Raw genomic sequence first — 18,450 nt, forward strand, 5'->3', positions numbered from 1 at the left:
ATGATAATTGGAAATTTGTAATTTGTAACAAGGTTAGCTAAATTCGTTGATTATATTAATTAGATTAGTTGACTTCAATTATATTGACTATAAAAATTGACTATATATCTTTTTTACTAATAGTTTCAAAAATTAGTCAAATATAATTATCCACACGATATTATTTAAATTTTTTATTAAGGATTTTCTTTTACATATATATACAATATTGAATTACACTAATTATAAAAAAATTATCACATAAGATATTATTAGTATAGTATACCTTATTAGAGATGATATTGGTTAAAAAAAAAAATCGATACGCTCATGATCAGTTTGGTGTTCGGTTTGAAAAGCGATCGACTCAAGTTGAAAATGAGTGAACATAAACACAATTATAAGATTCATTACATAAATAAGTTAAATTTGTGAACAATATAGTTCAGCTCTAAAGTTCACTAGCAAGTTCGAGTATGACAACTTCGCTAATGTAGTTTAAGTGACTCATGTCAATTACATGTAAACATACTCGTTAATATAACTCTCGAATAAGTAAATACTAATATATATATGTAGGTAAACTTGTTATAAACATGCACTTTTAACACAATATATTGCAAAGAATTATGTATTTATTTACCTCCAAATAAATTTATCAGTTTATTTGATGCATCTACTTTTTTAATTAAATCGACAAAAAAAATTATATTTAGTGAATTTAAATTATTTATACATGCTAGATGGTTAATATATAACTATTTTATTTAATTTATGTTCATGTATCCAATTGTGTGTATATATCATTATTTAAATAAAAATAAAATAATTTAATTAAAATCAAAATCAAAATATTAAATACTCAAATTTTTTTGTTGGGTTTATAAGGTTCTTAAAAATGTTATTTGATAATTTTATTTATTCAGAAATAAACAAATAAAACCAATGCAAAAATCCGAAAATCGTGAAAATTGGTTTGCAAATTGAGTTGTTCATAATTAGAGGACGTGAACGTTATTCATGAGTTGTTCGTTGAACCATAACTCGTGATAGTTCGTGAGTTGTTCATGAACAACCTTTTTTTAATAAGTAAACTAGGGACCTTTGCCCGCTCGCTATGCGTGCTAGCTAAAAAATTATAATTTTTATATTTTTTAATAATAAATAAACAAAACATATTTTTTTATTTAATTTGGTGATTTAAATTTAATTTTACGATAAATGTTGTGGGGTCTGGTTTACACAAATAATATAACATAATATAGCCACGAATGTTTCGCTACACTGCCAGCCAAAATTCTTATTACAAATATTATAGAAAATAATAATCAAATTAAATAATAGGAAAAAATCATTATTTAGGAAAATAATTATAGAAAAACATCAATACATTAAAATTTCGTAAAAATGTATAAATCCCAAATTACGATCAAAATGTCTATGGAAGACAAATTGACACATCTTCTCTCACGTCAAAACATTTGGGTTTCACTTCTACTACAACTGCTAAAGAGGAACCATTACTTCGATTATAAGTGGGAAGCTAGTTATTTATATTGCTTATCCATATTGATTTTTTAAGTATAAAAATCTGTATATTTAACGGAAGAAGCATGAATTGAAAGATAATAAAAGTTTTTTGCTTATATTTCTTTGTTAATAATTTTGAAATTGAAATTAAACCAAAATAAAATCTTTATTGACGGTTTCTCGGCGTCGTCACACGTGTTCTACAACTAAAAAGGTATAAAAGAGAATATACAATGATTTTTGAAATTGGAATAAAATCAAAATAAGATATTAGTTGACTATTTATCGACTTCTTTTTCGACGATGTCTCATTTTATATGCAACTAAAAAGGTATACGATATTAATTGATTATTTCTCGGCTTTGTTATCGACAACGGCTCATATTCAATAACTAAAAAGTATAATAGAAGATATACAATAATTTTGAAAAGAAAATAAAATCAAGATAGAATACTTATTGAAAGTTAAGACGCCTCGTATTCTGTATCTAAAAAGGTCTAAAACATAATATACAACAATTTTATGTAATAATATCAAAATAAGATATATGCTAACGACTTAGTGTTGGTGATTTAAATTTTAATTTTACGATAAAAGTCGTGGGGTCGGGTTTACAGAAATAATATAACATAATATAGCCATTAATGTTGCACTACACTGGCAGCCAAAATTCTTCTTACAAATATTATAGAAAACAATAACTAAATTAAATAGTAAGAAAAAATCATTATTTAGGAAAATAATTATAGAAAAATATCAATACGTTAAAATTTCGTAAAAATGTATAAATCCCAAATTGCGACCAAAATATTTTTGGAAGACAAATTGACACATCTTCTCTCACCTCAAAATGTTTGGGTTTCACTTCTACTACAACTACTACTACTACAGTGTAAGCATCACTTCAATTATAAGTGGGAAGCTAGTTATTTATGTTGTTTATCCATATTGATTTTTTAAGTATAAAAATCTGTATATTTAACGGAAGAAGCATGAATTAAAAGATAATATAAATATTTTTGCTTATATTTCTTTGTTAATAATTCTGAAATTGAAATTAAACCAAAACAAAATCATTATTGACGGTTTCTCGGCGTCGTCTTCGACGCCGCCACATGTTCTGCAACTAAAAAAGTTATAAAAGAGAATACACAATATTTTAAAATTGGAATAAAATCAAAATAAGATATTAGTTGACTATTTCTCGACTTCTTTTTCGATGATGTCTCATTTTATATGCAACTAAAAAGATATATGATATTAATTGATTGTTTCTCGGCTTTGGTTTCGGCGATGACTTATATTCAATAACTAAAAAGTATAATAGAGTATATGCAATAATTTTGAAATTAGAATAAAATCAAGATACAATACTTATTGAAATTCAAGACGCCTCGCATTCTGCATCTAAAAAGGTATAAAACATGATATACAACAATTTTATGTAATAATATCAAAATAAGATATATGCTAACGACTTACTGTTGGGGATTGTGGGTGTATTAGCTATTTCTCAGCTTCTTTTTCGTCGACACCTCGTATAATATAACTAAAAAGTATTAGAGAGGATATAATATTTCTCAGCTTCTTTTCGTCGACGCCTCGTATACTATAACTAAAAAGGTATTAGAGAGGATATAATATATTTTTTAAATTGGAATAAAATCAAAATAAATTTTTTATTAATTTTTTTCGGCGTCGTCGGCGACGTCTCATATTTTATAACTAAAAAGTATAATTGAGGATATACAATAATTTTAAAATTGGATTAAACTCAAAATAATATATTTATTGATAGTTTTTCAGCGTCGTCGACGACGACTGCTATTCTTCAACTAAAAAGGTATAAAAGAGGATATATAATGATTTTGAAATTGGAAAAAAAATCAAAATAAAACATTAATTGACTGTTTCTCGGATTCGTTCTCAATGACGCCCCGTATTATATAACTAAAAAGTAAGATAGAGGGTATACAATAATTTTAAAATTGGAATAAAATTAAAATTATATCTTTATTAACAGTTTCTCGGCGTCGTCGTATTGTGCAGATAAAAAAGTATAAAAGAGAATATACAATAATTTTAAAATTATAATAAAATCAAAATAAGATGTCAATTGACTATTTCCCGATTTCATTTTCGACGACACCTCGTATTATGCAACTAAAATGGTATAAAAGAGGAACAATCTGTATCCAGTAAACAAAATATGGGATAAAAGAACGTTTACAACATTGGTGATTGGTGAGAATGAATGTGAAGTGGATGCACTGCATACTGAAACATGCTGTTGATTTGTGAATGGATGAGATGATTTTGTTTACACAACCAATTGAGGCTTCATGATGAGCTGATCTTTCAATATATGGGAGATGCAACTTTCCAAGTTTTGAAGGGAAATTTAAATTTATATATTTGGATAATATGTAATATGAATAAATTTTAATATTATAACATGTTCAACTTATCATTGGTTTTAATATACTTGGACAAAAGTTTAGTTGTATCTTACTTTTAATGACGTAAGACTATGTGAATTTTTTTATATGTGTTTCATCGTTATTAATTGTCTTCGAGGATAACTGATTAGAAGCGCGCCTATAGACAATATAAATTACCTAGGAACTTAAATTAAGTATTGTGCTTGCCACAACATAGAGATAATATATAAATAGAAATTAGAGTAGTAGTAGTACATTGATTATGTGAAATGTAAACATCAAATTGAATCCTAAACTTCCTCTACTTTGTTTATCTTCAATTGTTCTCTCACATTAATTAGAGATTATATGTAGATGTAGACCATTGTTTTTAGGAATATTCATTAGGTTTGAACAAACAAATTAAATATTTATAAAAATGTTCCAATAACTGTTAGTCTTTTAACAATATGACAAGAATTACAAAAGGGGGGTTGAATGGAATTCTTGAAACTTTTTATCGAAATAAAAATGTTCTAACTCGAATATATATATAAGTGTGAATTGATTAACACAATGCGGAATAGTTACTTAAATGAATCAAAACACAAGTAATTAAAAACAAGAGTCTTTAAAAACTTTCTGGTGGATTTGAATGATTCCACCAGAGATATATATTATATATCGAGAGAACCCTGTGTGCAAAATGCTCAGAGCTGCTTACAAGTATTGAACAACTTAGAGTACAGAGAAATGCTAAGAATTCTGCTTACAAATGTTTCTCAGCTTGTATCTCTCTTTTTCTTTAGTTGATGTTCTTGGTTTATATATCACCAAGATTACAAAGTAATGAGACAGGATAATAAAACAAAAACTATCTAGTCTCTTATAATGCTACTTCATTACTCTATTCCAACATCATTGAATATCTTCATAATAGCATGAAAATGGCAATGCTTCTTTGTTCTCGAAAACCCAGTTAAATAGGCTACCACATTCCATTTGCATCTACTCGACGCATGTGACTGTGTTATCACTGTCAACAGATATTTGAATTCTTTATCTGTCGGGTTCATGATCATCCATCGAGAAATTGATCATCCGTCGGGTTGTTGATCATCCGTCGAATTGTTGATCATCAGTCGAATTCATTGTTTATTCATCCGTCGGGTAGCAATCAGACACTTGACTTCATTTCACTTATACAGAATTACAAGACATCATCTATGTACAATTAATCAACCTATTCTGCATATCTAACTGAGGTCAACATGACTCAAATACTACTACAGATTCTAAACAATGGGTATGCAGAAATGTGTTACAGACTTATTGTTACATAAGCTACTAACTCGATGGATAATAAGTCATCATCCGTCGGGACTATATTGAGTCATCCGTCGGGACTATAAACCTTATCCGTCGAGTGCTACATAATTTCACTAAGTAAAATCTACCAAGGTGTTTTGTTCATGAAATCATCAAGTGCACAACATATACACAACAATCTCCGCCAATTTATGTCTACTAGAATTGTAGCCATAAATTAAGAGACACTTGATGATAACAAAACACCTTAAAAATATAAATTTTAAAGGATAGTAGATAATACTAAAAAAGTGCTTCAATTAATAAAATGTACAAAGTTTTGCTCACAGTCATTTTCAAGATGCTCCTCTAGCCTGAGCAGATTTATCTAGTTCCTTGAAGGTCTGGATCTATTTCAAGCTTTCTGTTATTTTCCTCAATCTGATTTTGGAGTTGCCTTTGAAGATTTGATGCAGGATGGCCGTCCTCTTTCCAGATAGTTCATGCTCATCTCATTCACACTAATTTGCTTAACTTGAGAGTGATGGATGGATGACTTATCTGGCTCCTTGACAAGTTCAAACTTCTTTTGTATTTCCTCATCAATCTTCTCCCAGTTGACTAAACTCAACTTCTCCTTATCAGCTGCTCTTATGTTGGCTGCTGCTACATTGATCAAATCAATGTTGTCTGTAACTGGTGGCTTTGAGATAGTAATTGAAGGCACAATTACTTTACTGATTTGAATCTGAAGCCTCTCCCCCTCACTTGGTCCTTTCTCCCCCTTTTTGTTATCATCAAGTTGAGTAGAGGAGGAGGTTTGAGCAACCACCAATTTTTGAAGTAGATCTGTCTGTTGGGCTTGATGAAGATGAATGGATGTTAAAGATGTTTCCATGGATGACATTCTTGTATCCAAGGCATCTATCTTGGTTGCAAGATCAGAATTTTTCCTTAGTTACCTCTTGATATCAAGCATTGTAGCTTCTGGAAGTTTAGAATCTATCTTGTCTGAAATGGCCTTCTTCATCTCCTCAATATCACCCTTCATGGTGTTTACATCCCTAGCATGCTGGAAGCCCTGGATTTGTTGAAGTTGCAGGGAGGCTAGATGTGCCTAAAGGAGCTTCTTGGCGCTGGCATTAGTAGTGGTTTGAAGAGCAGTATTTATCTGATTGATTAGCTGGATCAGGGTTGTCTTGAAGTAGTGCTCATCACAGTGCTTTGAAAATGCCCATGATGGCATACTTGATCTTGAATTTGAACCTACTTCTCCCCCTATGTCCATTGCCTCATCTTCACTATCCCCACTCCCATCACCAAAGAAATCAGCTGATCCACCAGTCTCATAGTCCACATCACCAGCTGTAGAAGGCAAAGTTGTGATGGCATCCTTAGCTCTCATCATAGACTGTGTGGTATGCACCAAATTCAGCATCCTTTCTGCATTGTCATTGCCATGTTCAGCTAGAAGTTGATAAGCTGGAACATGGTGACTAAATGCCTCAGCATCAAGGGAGGTGAAATCTATAACAGCTTTAGGATGCTGAGATAGTCCATACCTGTCTGCATCCTGGATATTCATTGACTCACTAGCAATGACATCCATCCTTATAGCTCAAGTACCTGCATTTCTCTCGTTTTCTCTCTTTTGTTGTATCAGGGTCTCACCCTGGCTCCCCACCCTCACACCCTCACCTTCACCTACTAAGGTGGGACTCCTCTCACTTTCTTTTGCCAATCCTGAAGAAATGGATTGCATAGTTTCACTCATTTCCTCTCCTTTTTCCTGGGAGCAACCCAGACTCTCACTCAAAACACTCTTCTCTCTCAATCCTAAGAGTGACTGTACAACCACTAAATCTTCTGCACTTGAAATAAATGAAGTTTGAAGCTGTGCAGAGATACTCGACGGATGAGTGATATCCATCGAGTGAGTGGTTTTGCTATTCGACGGATAACTGCTGTTAAGCTTATCCATCGGGATACAATCACTACTCGACGGATGAGCAATATCCGTCGAGAGAGTAGAAATGAATGAACTGGGAATAGAAACTATTGTTGACTCTGTGCTGATTGAAGATATTTTGGGCACAGATGATACAACAGTTCCTGAAAGAATTGGCAAGTGAGCCAACAAATCATCTAAAAGATGATGCTCACTTGCACTAGATTTTGGCTTCCCCGACAGGGTTAAAGAAGGGGAATCAGGAATTGATGTGTTTATCATATCCACATCCAGAGAATTTTTTGGTGAGTTTGGTGTTTGAGGTGCTTCTATGACTAGAGATTTTGGCTGTGACTCCACATTTATTGGAGCCACATCAAACTGAATTTGTGAAGGTGCAGTGACTATGTCTTTTGCACCAGTTTGCACTATGTGTGTACCCTGTGCATCCCCAAGGGTTTTAGATTTTTTCTTTCTGGCATAAGTTTGGGGTGAGCTTGTGTCCCTAACCCTCCTGGCCTGTGCTCTTAAATGAGAGCTTTATTCAATAACTACATCCTTTTGGGAGGATGCAACTAGAAATGAGCTTTTATTCTTTTTAAGCACTGCAGTTTGTTGGGAAACTGTAGTGTGGCTAGGCTGGGATCCACTCAACTCTCCAACCTTATTCTTGGGGTTTCTTTTATGTTCACCCCTTCCCTCACCTATCTTTCCCTCCTTCACACTCCCCTCTTTGGTTTTAGTGGATTTTTCAACTGGAATCTTTTGGGAGATACCAGAGGGGGCTTTCTTTGATTTGGGTTTGAAAATTTTTGCAGTTTTAGTAGCTTGGGTAGGCAACTGTTTGGTCATTGACACAGTTTCCATAGCCACACTAGAACTCAAAGAAATTAGTGAGGTTGGAATAGTGGTAGGGATAGATGAACTTACCTCACTTCCCTGAGGTGCTTGCATTACAGGAAAATAGAACAATGGCACATCCTTGTGATGATTGGCCCTGTTCAAATCTGCAATGAGCCTTCTCTCTTGAACAATCTAGTTTGTTGTTAGGGTTCTTAAGCACAATCTCTTCACAGAGTTGGTTAGCTAACATAATAAAGAATCTAGCATAATACACATTTTTACCTCTTTTATTTAACTCTCCTAATTTAAAGCCTAACTCAAACAAGACAAGATCACTGAAGTTATAGAATTTATCTGTAACTAGCATGTAGAGCATGTTAAGCATTGAGATATTGACTGAATCAAAATTACTGACTTTACCTGAAAAGACCTTTGTCACAACATCACACATAAAACTCCATTCTTTCCTAAGACCCATTCTCCTAATGTCACTTAACTTAGAAGTAGAAAGAGCATAGTTCATAGAATTAAGCATATTGATTATATCAGTGTCAGTGTGTGGCGAGGTCACAGTGTTATCAGGAATCTTGAAACATGTTTTTATAACATCACTATTAATACATAACTCTATACCTTTAATGGTGAGTGTGATTGTCTTATCTGTTGAGTTGTAGGTAGCAGTGATCCACATCTCTTCAACAACTTCACAGAAGATTGTGGGTGATTCCAGCATGGCATAATTGAGCTTGCAATTCTTCACAAAGTCCATCATCTTGTAATAGTCACCAGATTGCTGAATACCCTTGTTCACTAGTGTAGTGAAATTGTTCTTCTCATAAATGAACCCAGTTTGAGACATAATCTTTACAACAGGTGCCATTGTTAGAGAATGAGAGCTTGAAGAGAAAGAGAGTAAGTGCTTTGAGAGAGAATGAAATTAGAGCAGTTGCATTGAGAATGATAAAAGAAAAGCGACTGAAATGAAATAAGCTTTTATACTATCTCAAAAATAACTGTTAAAAATAATAAAGTAAAATAAAGTAACCACTAGAAATTGCCTAAAATAGCCGTTTAAAAATAAACTGTAAAAATTCCACCCATTATCCGTCGTGTTATGCTTACAAACTGTAAGTATACTCGATGGATAATGTATAGGGAATTAACGGCTAAGATTAAGACAATTCGACAGATGAGGATAAACGGTTATCCGTCGAGTCATAAACTATTTCAGAAAAATAATTGATTTTTATTAGCAAATAGTATACCGACGGATGATCAAACTCGATGGATAAAGATCATCCGTCGAGATGTAAATTTTGACTTAGCAAAAATTTCATCCAAGACTGAGAAATCAATTAAATTTCTGGCTGCATTTCAACTTGCAAATTAACTCATATAGATTTAGGAATAATTAAGCATACCTAACTCACTTACCAATCTTGAAAAGGTGGATTCATCCAGCGGCTTGGTAAAGATATCTGCAAGCTACTTCTCACTTGGAACAAAATATAGCTCCACAGTACCATTCATTACATGTTCCCTTATGAAGTGGTACTTGATATTTATTTGCTTTGTCCTTGAATGTTGTACTGGATTTTCAGTGATGCCAATTGCACTTGTGTTATCACAGAAAATAGGAATCCTCTCAACTTGCAAACCATAGTCTAACAATTGATTTTTCATCCATAATATCTATGCACAACAACTACCTGCAGCAATATATTCAGCTTCAGCTATAGAAGTGGAAACTGAATTTTGCTTTTTACTGAACCAGGACACAAGCTTATTTCCTAGAAATTGACAGGTTCCTGTTGTACTTTTTCTATCAATTCTACAACCTGCATAATCTGCATCTGAATAACCAGTTAGATCAAAACCAGAATCTCTAGGGTACCAAATGCCAAGCTTTGGTGTTCCCTTGAGATATCTGAAAATTCTCTTAATAGCTATTAAATGAGATTCTCTAGGATCAGCCTGAAATCTAGCACATAAATATGTAGCAAACATTATATCTGGCCTAGTAGGTGTTAAGTAAAAAAGTGAGCCAACCATGCCCCTATAACTTGAAATATCCAAAGACTTTTTAATGGTGTTTAATTCAAGCTTAGTTGCAATGGCCATGAGAGTTTTTGCAGATGTGCAATCCATTAGATCAAACTTCTTTAAAAGATCAAAAATATATTTAGTTTGACTAATGAATATTCCATCACTAACTTGCTTAACTTGTAAACCAAGAAAGTAAGTCAGTTCTCCCATCATATTCATTTCATACTTACTTTGCATCAATTTGGCAAACTTTTTGCAAAGTTTCTCATCTGTAGAGCCAAAAATAATATCATCTACATAAATTTGAACAAGTATACTAGAACCATTAACATTTCTAAAAAAAAAAGTTTTATCTACAGTACCTCTTGTGAAGTGATTTTCCAAAAGGAACTTTGATAAAGTGTCATACCAGGCTCTAGGTGCTTGCTTTAGTCCATAAAGTGCTTTCAAGAGATAATAGACATGTTCTGGAAAATTTGAATCTTCAAAACCAGGAGGTTGACTGACATAGACTTCCTCCTCCAAATCTTCATTCAGAAAGCCACTTTTGACATCCATTTGATAGACCTTAAAATTGGCATGGGCTGCATACGCTAAGAAGATTCTGATGGCTTGAAGTCTTGCAACAGGAGCAAATGTTTCATCAAAATCTATTCCTTCTTGTTGACAATAGCCCTTAGCAACCAATCTTGCTTTGTTCCTGACTACTATACCATTTTCATCCATCTTGTTTCTGAATACATATTTGGTGTCTATTAGATTCTTTCCTTTAGGCTTGGGCACCAGCTTCCATACATTATTCCTTTCAAATTGGTTTAGCTCCTCCTGCATAGCTAAAATCCAATCAGGATCCAACAAAGCTTCTTCTACCTTCTTTGGTTCTTCCTTGGAAAGAAAGCCGCTGTATAAACATTCTTCTTGAGTTGCTATTCTGGTATGAACTCTAGAAAAAACATCACCAATTATTAGATCAAAGGGGTGATCTTTTGTCCATTTTCTTTGTTGAGGAAGATTAGCTCTAGATGAAGAGGCCTCATTGCTGTCTTGATGTGTGATTGAGTTTAGATTGTTAGAACTCCCCCTGAGTATGTGGATCTTTGATTTGAGAAAGGGGAACTTTCTACAGGTGATCTATCTTGATTTCCAACTTCTCTTGATAACCCGATGGATGGTGAATTTTGAGTATCGACGGATGAGGTTGGTTGTCTCCCGACGGATAACGCAGATTGCCTCCCGACGGATGAAGGATTATGCAACTCGACAGATGTAATAACCCCAATTTTTGGAATTTTTGAAACCCTTATGAATAGTGATTTTGCTGATTATGCTGAATAAGAAAACTTTTCATGCCACACTATGTAGGGGTTCTGTCATTGATATTCTGAGATTTTATTAGTACTCTATATGGTATATAAGTGTATGTAAAGATCGTCAGAATCCAATTCCAAACACTTTGATTTTTCCCGGAAATCCACCAGATACAGAAAGAAGTGAGTATAAGGTAACAGGATAAATAGGATTTAAATTCAAGGATTTTAAGAGGGGATCATAAAAAGGAATATAAAATATTGAGGAAGGTTTAGGGGAACCCAAGTGATAAGATCCCGGATATGATCCCTCAAACGATAAACGAGAATGAAAGTTAAGCGAACCGTATAACAGATCAACGGTCATTAGGCAAGCAATTAGGAGTTAATCAAGGAGGTTAGGGATGATGATGTCATCAAACCAACAAGAAGAAGACAAGTGTAACAAGATGACCTAAGCTTGATGACCTAAGCATGACAAGTGGGAAGGATTGGTTGGTTGATTGTGAGCCACACATTTTTCACCATGGTAAAAATTTAATTTAATTCCAAGACAAAAGGAAGCAACCAACCAACAAATATCATAACACAAATACAAATTGAAAGTTGACTTTCCAATTTCAAGAAGAAAGCTCTCGGCTAAAACAAACCCAGCAACTTCAAACTGCCATATCTCCTTCAATACTCACTCAAATGTTGTGTTCTATAGCTCGTTGGAAAGGTATTGAGATGGCCTACAACTCTTGTTCACAAGTCTCTTCCACATAAGCATGGTAAGACCCTCATTTTTACAGTTCTTTAAATCGGACTTTTAGAAACTTCAAAGCCTAACTTTGTGTTCTTGATTTCTTTGGAAAGATCAAGCTTGTAGGAGGCTCCATAAGACTTCCTAGTAACTTTCTACCCTCCAAGAAAGGTATAAATCTTCACAACCTTTAGTAATAAGTTTGAATGTTGAAGTTTGGAGATGGTTTGGATGGATGAGTAGTAATTTGAATGATAAGCATGATTCGAGCTTAATTGTTAAGTAGTTTAGTTGAATTTGGAGATGTTATAATATATGATTGGATTGAGATCCTAGAGTTTATTATGACTGAAATCAGTAGCATTGATGTGTATCTTGAGTTGTTGTTGATTGGTAGTTGGATTGATATGATTTGAATTGATAAAAATTTGGGAAATCGCGTAAACATAGCCGTCGTAATGTCCGATTTACTTTAGACTATTTTTGCTCTTAACATCAGGACCCGAGAACTCCCTGTTAGGTTTTGACCATTGCCATGATTAGATAGTTCATGTTACGAGCTTCGTTTTGATATGTGGTTCGTTTGAATCCGATGTACGGTTTAGGAGAAACGACTGTTTTAAGTAACGGCCTTTCGCGACCGAACCATTACCCCTCGCCTTACTTTGAAACCTTGGTTAAGGCCCTTAAATGACTAATTGGAATATGAAACAATTATGTAAAGTGGATTAGGCAGTTGGTAAGGCACTCGTGAAAGAATCGCCTTAAAACTCATAATGGCTAATTTATTAAAAATGGTGGAGCCGAGGGTACTCGAGCGACTTAAGTAAATCGTTAAGCGCGAAAGCGAACGTTAGGACTCTAAATGGTTAAAGTCTAGTTTCTTAAGCGACCGGGGTTTAATTCCGACTTATGTTGTTGTTCATAGGTTATCGGACCCACTCTAAGCTTAAGTCTATCTGGGAGCACTCAGACAAATTTTCTACCCGTTATACTGTTGTTGTGATGTATATGTGTATATGCATGATCTTGTGATAAATGCATATTTGTTATTAGCAAATTCTTGCGATATATTGTAGCATGTGATATGGTATATATGCATGTTTGTTTCGTAATCTTGATATATATCTGTTGATTCAATTGCTTATAAGTTGCATAATACCTATGCTAGAGATAAGCAGTAGTTGTGTATACCCTTAGTATAGGGGACCCAAAGGTGAACATTTTCTAAAACCGGGAGTCGATGTTCCCGAGTATATTATATATATATATATATATATATATTTATATATTGATATAGTTTTCAAAACTATTAATCGAATAAGGTTTATTCGATAACTTTATTTTAAATAATGAATATTATTACAAATATTCATTCGAGGGCTTATGACTCCTTTTATTTTTATTTAATGAATATTATTACGAATATTCATTCGAGGGCTTATGACTCCTTTTATTTTATTTAATGAATATTATTACGAATATTCATTCGAGGGCTTATGACTCCTTTTATTTTATTGAATGAATATTATTACGAATATTCATTCGAGGGCTTATGACTCCTTTTATTTTATTTAATGAATATTATTACGAATATTCATTCGAGGGCTTATGACTCCTTTATATTATTTATTGAATATTATTTGAATATTCATTCGAGGGCTTATGACTCAGTTTATATTATTTAATAAATATTATTTGAATATTCATTTGAGGATCTATGACTCCGATTATTTGCTGAGATATATTCTTTATTTTATTAAAGAATAAGGTGTCGATAATCAAACTTATCTTTGATTATTCAAATAAAGATAGTACTTTCGTATAAGTATATCTTTGGTTATTTAATACTCATTTCCAGTATAAGTTTTAAAAACTTCTACTTCAATTATTTTTATAAAGATTATTCTTTATGGGAATATTATTTAAATAATAGTATTCATATATTTTCTAATATATTGGGACTGATTTATTTCATTAAATCAGCATTACTCCAAACACTCTTTAAAGTGTTTTCGAGTCTTCAAAATGATTTTTATAAGTTAGAGCGGATCTCAAAACTCATTTTTATATTTAAGATCTTCCTTTTAAAGGGGATTTAAATACTCGTTCAAAACTTGAGGGATCCGGCTCAGTGGTGTATTTTACATTCGCAACGAGGTTTCTGTTTTGAGAAAATATCTTGACTACTTGCCCATCGTTCGGGAAGTAAGTTCATCTATTTGAGTCGGCATAAGCAACATGGGCTCAGTGGGCGTCCATGAAAGTGTAAGTGGCTCAGTGGGAGTCCATCAAATGCGTAAGTGGCTGAGTGGCAGTCCAGCATAAGGTCCTATTGCGGCCAGGGTGATGACCAGTGGGGAATTCGTCCATCTACTAGTAGAAAATGTTACTTATTGGTATCTTTGCCTGATCAACAAGATATCAGGTTTATGCCAAGGTTTTCTCCTTTCCAAATTCATTGGATATTGCAACTCTGTTTATAATTTTCATAACAGAGGTTTTCAAGGAGTGTATGAAATGTATATATATAGGTGTATATATATATCGGAATTTAATGAAGTATCTCGTAACTTCATTATTTATAATGATATTCAAAGATTGAATCTATTCAAATCTTGTCTTGTAGTCTCATCTATGTGATGAACTTTTGAACTAATTATAACTTGAACGGTGGTAGTTCAAGTAGTATTTGGAAAAGATATAAGTATATTGGAGTATCTTGTAACTTCATCTTTTAAACTTATATCTGGTAAATGATTATCTTATGCATGACAAAGATTTTCAGAAAAACGTTGAGACAAGGTTAGATATATGAGATCACCTTGCAACGTTATTTTTATACAGTTATAAACTGGAACTCTATATATATTATTCATGGAAGAGGACTTCCAAGATTTTGAAAAGTATATATGTATATATACTGAATATTTTGCGACTTCATCGCATTAAGATATCAAACTTGGTTCATTTTTTTGACCAAGACTTTCATGAGTACTATGAGAAGGCTCATATATTGTTAATCATTATACATATTATTTTGGTGGGCTTGCTGCTTACCCTTGCTTTCTTCTTTCATCACACAACAACAGATAGAAAAGATGAACATGACCAAGCTCCCGATTTGCAAGCGGTTAGAAAATGTTCCGCAGTCTTCTGGAAGCGTTGATGGCCCCGTAGCTGAGGTAGGAGCTACCAATAGGCTAGGTTTTCAACTATTGATGAACCAGACTTATGTATAATATGAATTGTAATAATGGCAAGGAATATGTAAATTTATTCAGAACCCTTTTAAGGTGTAATGGTTTATAATTATGGAATATAAGGACTTGTGTTATTTTTGAGTGTTCATCTCTGAGACTATAACTTGTGGTGTGTGTGTTTTTTTGGGGTCACAGTACAGAGTAGTTGATTATTTATTAAGATTGGGTGTTATTAAGGGAAATGGAACTCGTGACAACCCGGATCCCCGACCCCGGATTTGGGGGTGTTACAACAGATGTTGAGTTTTGTGCTTTATTGGTAGTAGACTTTTCTACATTATCCTTAGATATTGTTTCTTGATCACTTTCATCATCACTGTCATCACTAACCATCTCTACATTATCAAATTTGAGGCTCTCCTGGTAATCTCCATCTTGCAGTCCTTCAATCTTTTTATTATCAAACACAACATGTATTGATTCCACAACAATGTTGGTTCTTAGATTGTAGACTCTATATGCTTTACCAATAGCATATCCAACAAAAATTCCTTCATCTGCTTTAGCATCAAATTTCCCATTTTGATATGTTTGATTTCTCAGAATATAGCATTTGCAGCCAAAGACATGAAGAAAGTTTAGAGTTGGCTTCTTGTTCTTGAATAACTGATAGGGAGTCATGCATCTTGCTTGATTAACCATAGAAATATTCTGAGTGTAGCATGCAGCATTAACGGCTTCATCCCAGAAATATGTTGGCAGTTTAGATTCTTCAAGCATTGTCCTTGCAACTTCAATAAGTGATATGTTCTTTCTTTCCACTACTCCATTCTGTTATGGAGTTCTTGCTGCTGAAAACTCATGCAGAATCCCATTTTCCTCACAAAATGCTCTCATGATAGAATTCTTGAACTCAGTTCCATTGTCACTCCTGATTCTTCTAACCTTGAAATCAAGATGATTATTGACTTGCCTTATGTGATTGATAATGATTTCACTAGCCTCATCTTCAGACTTTAGAATTATGTCCAAGAGAACTTTGAGAAATCATCTATAATTACTAGGCAAAATCTTTTCCTCGAGATAGACAACACAGTGACTGGTCCAAACAAGTCCATGTGTAGCAGTTGCAAAGGTTCTTCAATTGTTGAATCGAGTTTCTTCCTCAATGATGCTTTAATCTGCTTCCCTTTTTGGCAGGCATCACACAGTCCATCCTTAGAAAACTCCACTAGAGGAATGCCTCTAACCAGTTCTTTCTTTACTAGCTCATTCATGGTCTTGAAGTTTAAATGAGATAGCTTCTTGTGCCATAGCCAACTTTCATCTTGACTTGCTTTACTGAGAAGACAGGTAACAGATTCTGCATTAGATGAGTTGAAATAAGCTAGGTACATATTTCCTTTTCTCACACCAGTGAGAATCACTTTGTTGCTTCTTTTATTAGTCACAACACAGGCTTCTGAGTTAAAGGTTACTGAGTTTCCTTTATCACAAAGTTGGATGATACTCAACAGATTGTGTTTGAGACCATCCACTAAGGCAACCTCCTCAATGATGACATTGTCCTTTGAAATCAAGCTGTATCCCACAGTATAACCCTTGCTGTCATCTTCAAAAGTAATACTTGGGCCAGCTCTCTCCTTAAACTCTGTGAGCAGGGTAGAATCACCAGTCATGTGTCTTGAACAACCACTATCCAAGTACCAAAGATTCTTTCTGTTTCCCTGTACACATCAAAATCAAATCAAGTTGATTTTGGTACCCAAGTTTCCTTGGGTCCTGCCTTGTTAGCTTTCTTTTTCTGTTTCTTAGGCTTTATCTCATTTGACTTGGGGATATCAGATTCATCCTTGGTCATTTGAGTTGAGCCTTTGAAACCGTTCATTGCAACAGAATTATCATGCATATTATAATCAACAGGAAATGGCATGCTATTAGTAAACATGTAATTCCAGTAAGGCATGCTAAATGGCATTTGTGGCATACTAAATGCAGCATAATAAGGATTAGGTGCAAATGGCATGTTAGTAAACTGTGCATTCATATTCTGTGTAGACATAGCATTCATAGGCATTGGAGGCATGACATTCATGTTAGGAAAGTGAGGTGGCACAGAGATGGAAGTAGGCATGGCAGATTTGCAATTAACAGATAAATGATTTACACTACCCCAATTGACACAGATTTTTCTAGGAGCATATTTATCAGGTGTGTAGTTATTGTGTTTGTTAATCCCTACTTCACCATTTCTATTGTTTTTTCTGTCTCTGTTTTTACCTCAATCTTTTCAAGTCTATCACTTAACTGTTTGAAAGTTATGTGACCAACATTAGCCTTTTTCCCTTTCTTAACCTGGCTCGATTCTCCTGAAACAAAGTTCTTGGAAATAGAACCATACTTCTCATTCAGCTTAACAAGTTTGGCTTTACTGATAGACTTGCTTACAGTCGACGGATGAGGGTTTTCATCATTCGACGGATAACCCTTTTTATTATCCGACGGATGATCCTCATCATCCGTCGAGTCTACATCTGTTAGCACTCCATCCACCAAATTTGGTTCTAGTTTCTCTTTGTTCTTTTTCCAGGCTGCATCACAGAAAGACTCAATTTCTTTAACTTTGGTGATTTGAGCATGGACATCCCTAGATGTTTTCCATGCCTTAATCACCTCTTGTTCACGCTCGAGCTGTTTCTTCAAAATTTCTTCTTTCTTCAAGGACTCAGTTAATTCCTCCTTGGCAATCTTACACTCAATTCTTAACTTTTCAAAATCAATGAACTGAGACTCAAGCACATTATTTCTCTCACTCAAAAATAAATTGTTTTATTTGATTATAGCATTTTCTTTAGTAAGAGACTTAAGTGTAGCACACAAATGATATAACTTAGTAGACATGTCATTTATAGCATCATTACACTCAGCTTTAGATAAATGTGCAAGGTTTGTAGTAATTACCTGATTACTTTAAGAACTTGTTTCTGTTTCATCAGACTTGACCATTCGGGCTAGATTGACATGGCTGACATCTTCATCTTTATCCAGACCATCTGCTGCCCAATCATTTTCTTGTATTATGAAAGCCCTTTCCTTTTGTTTGAGCAGCTCAAAGTAATT

This window comes from Apium graveolens, chromosome 2 (assembly GCF_009905375.1).
Source record: "Apium graveolens cultivar Ventura chromosome 2, ASM990537v1, whole genome shotgun sequence".
NCBI lineage: Eukaryota > Viridiplantae > Streptophyta > Magnoliopsida > Apiales > Apiaceae > Apium > Apium graveolens.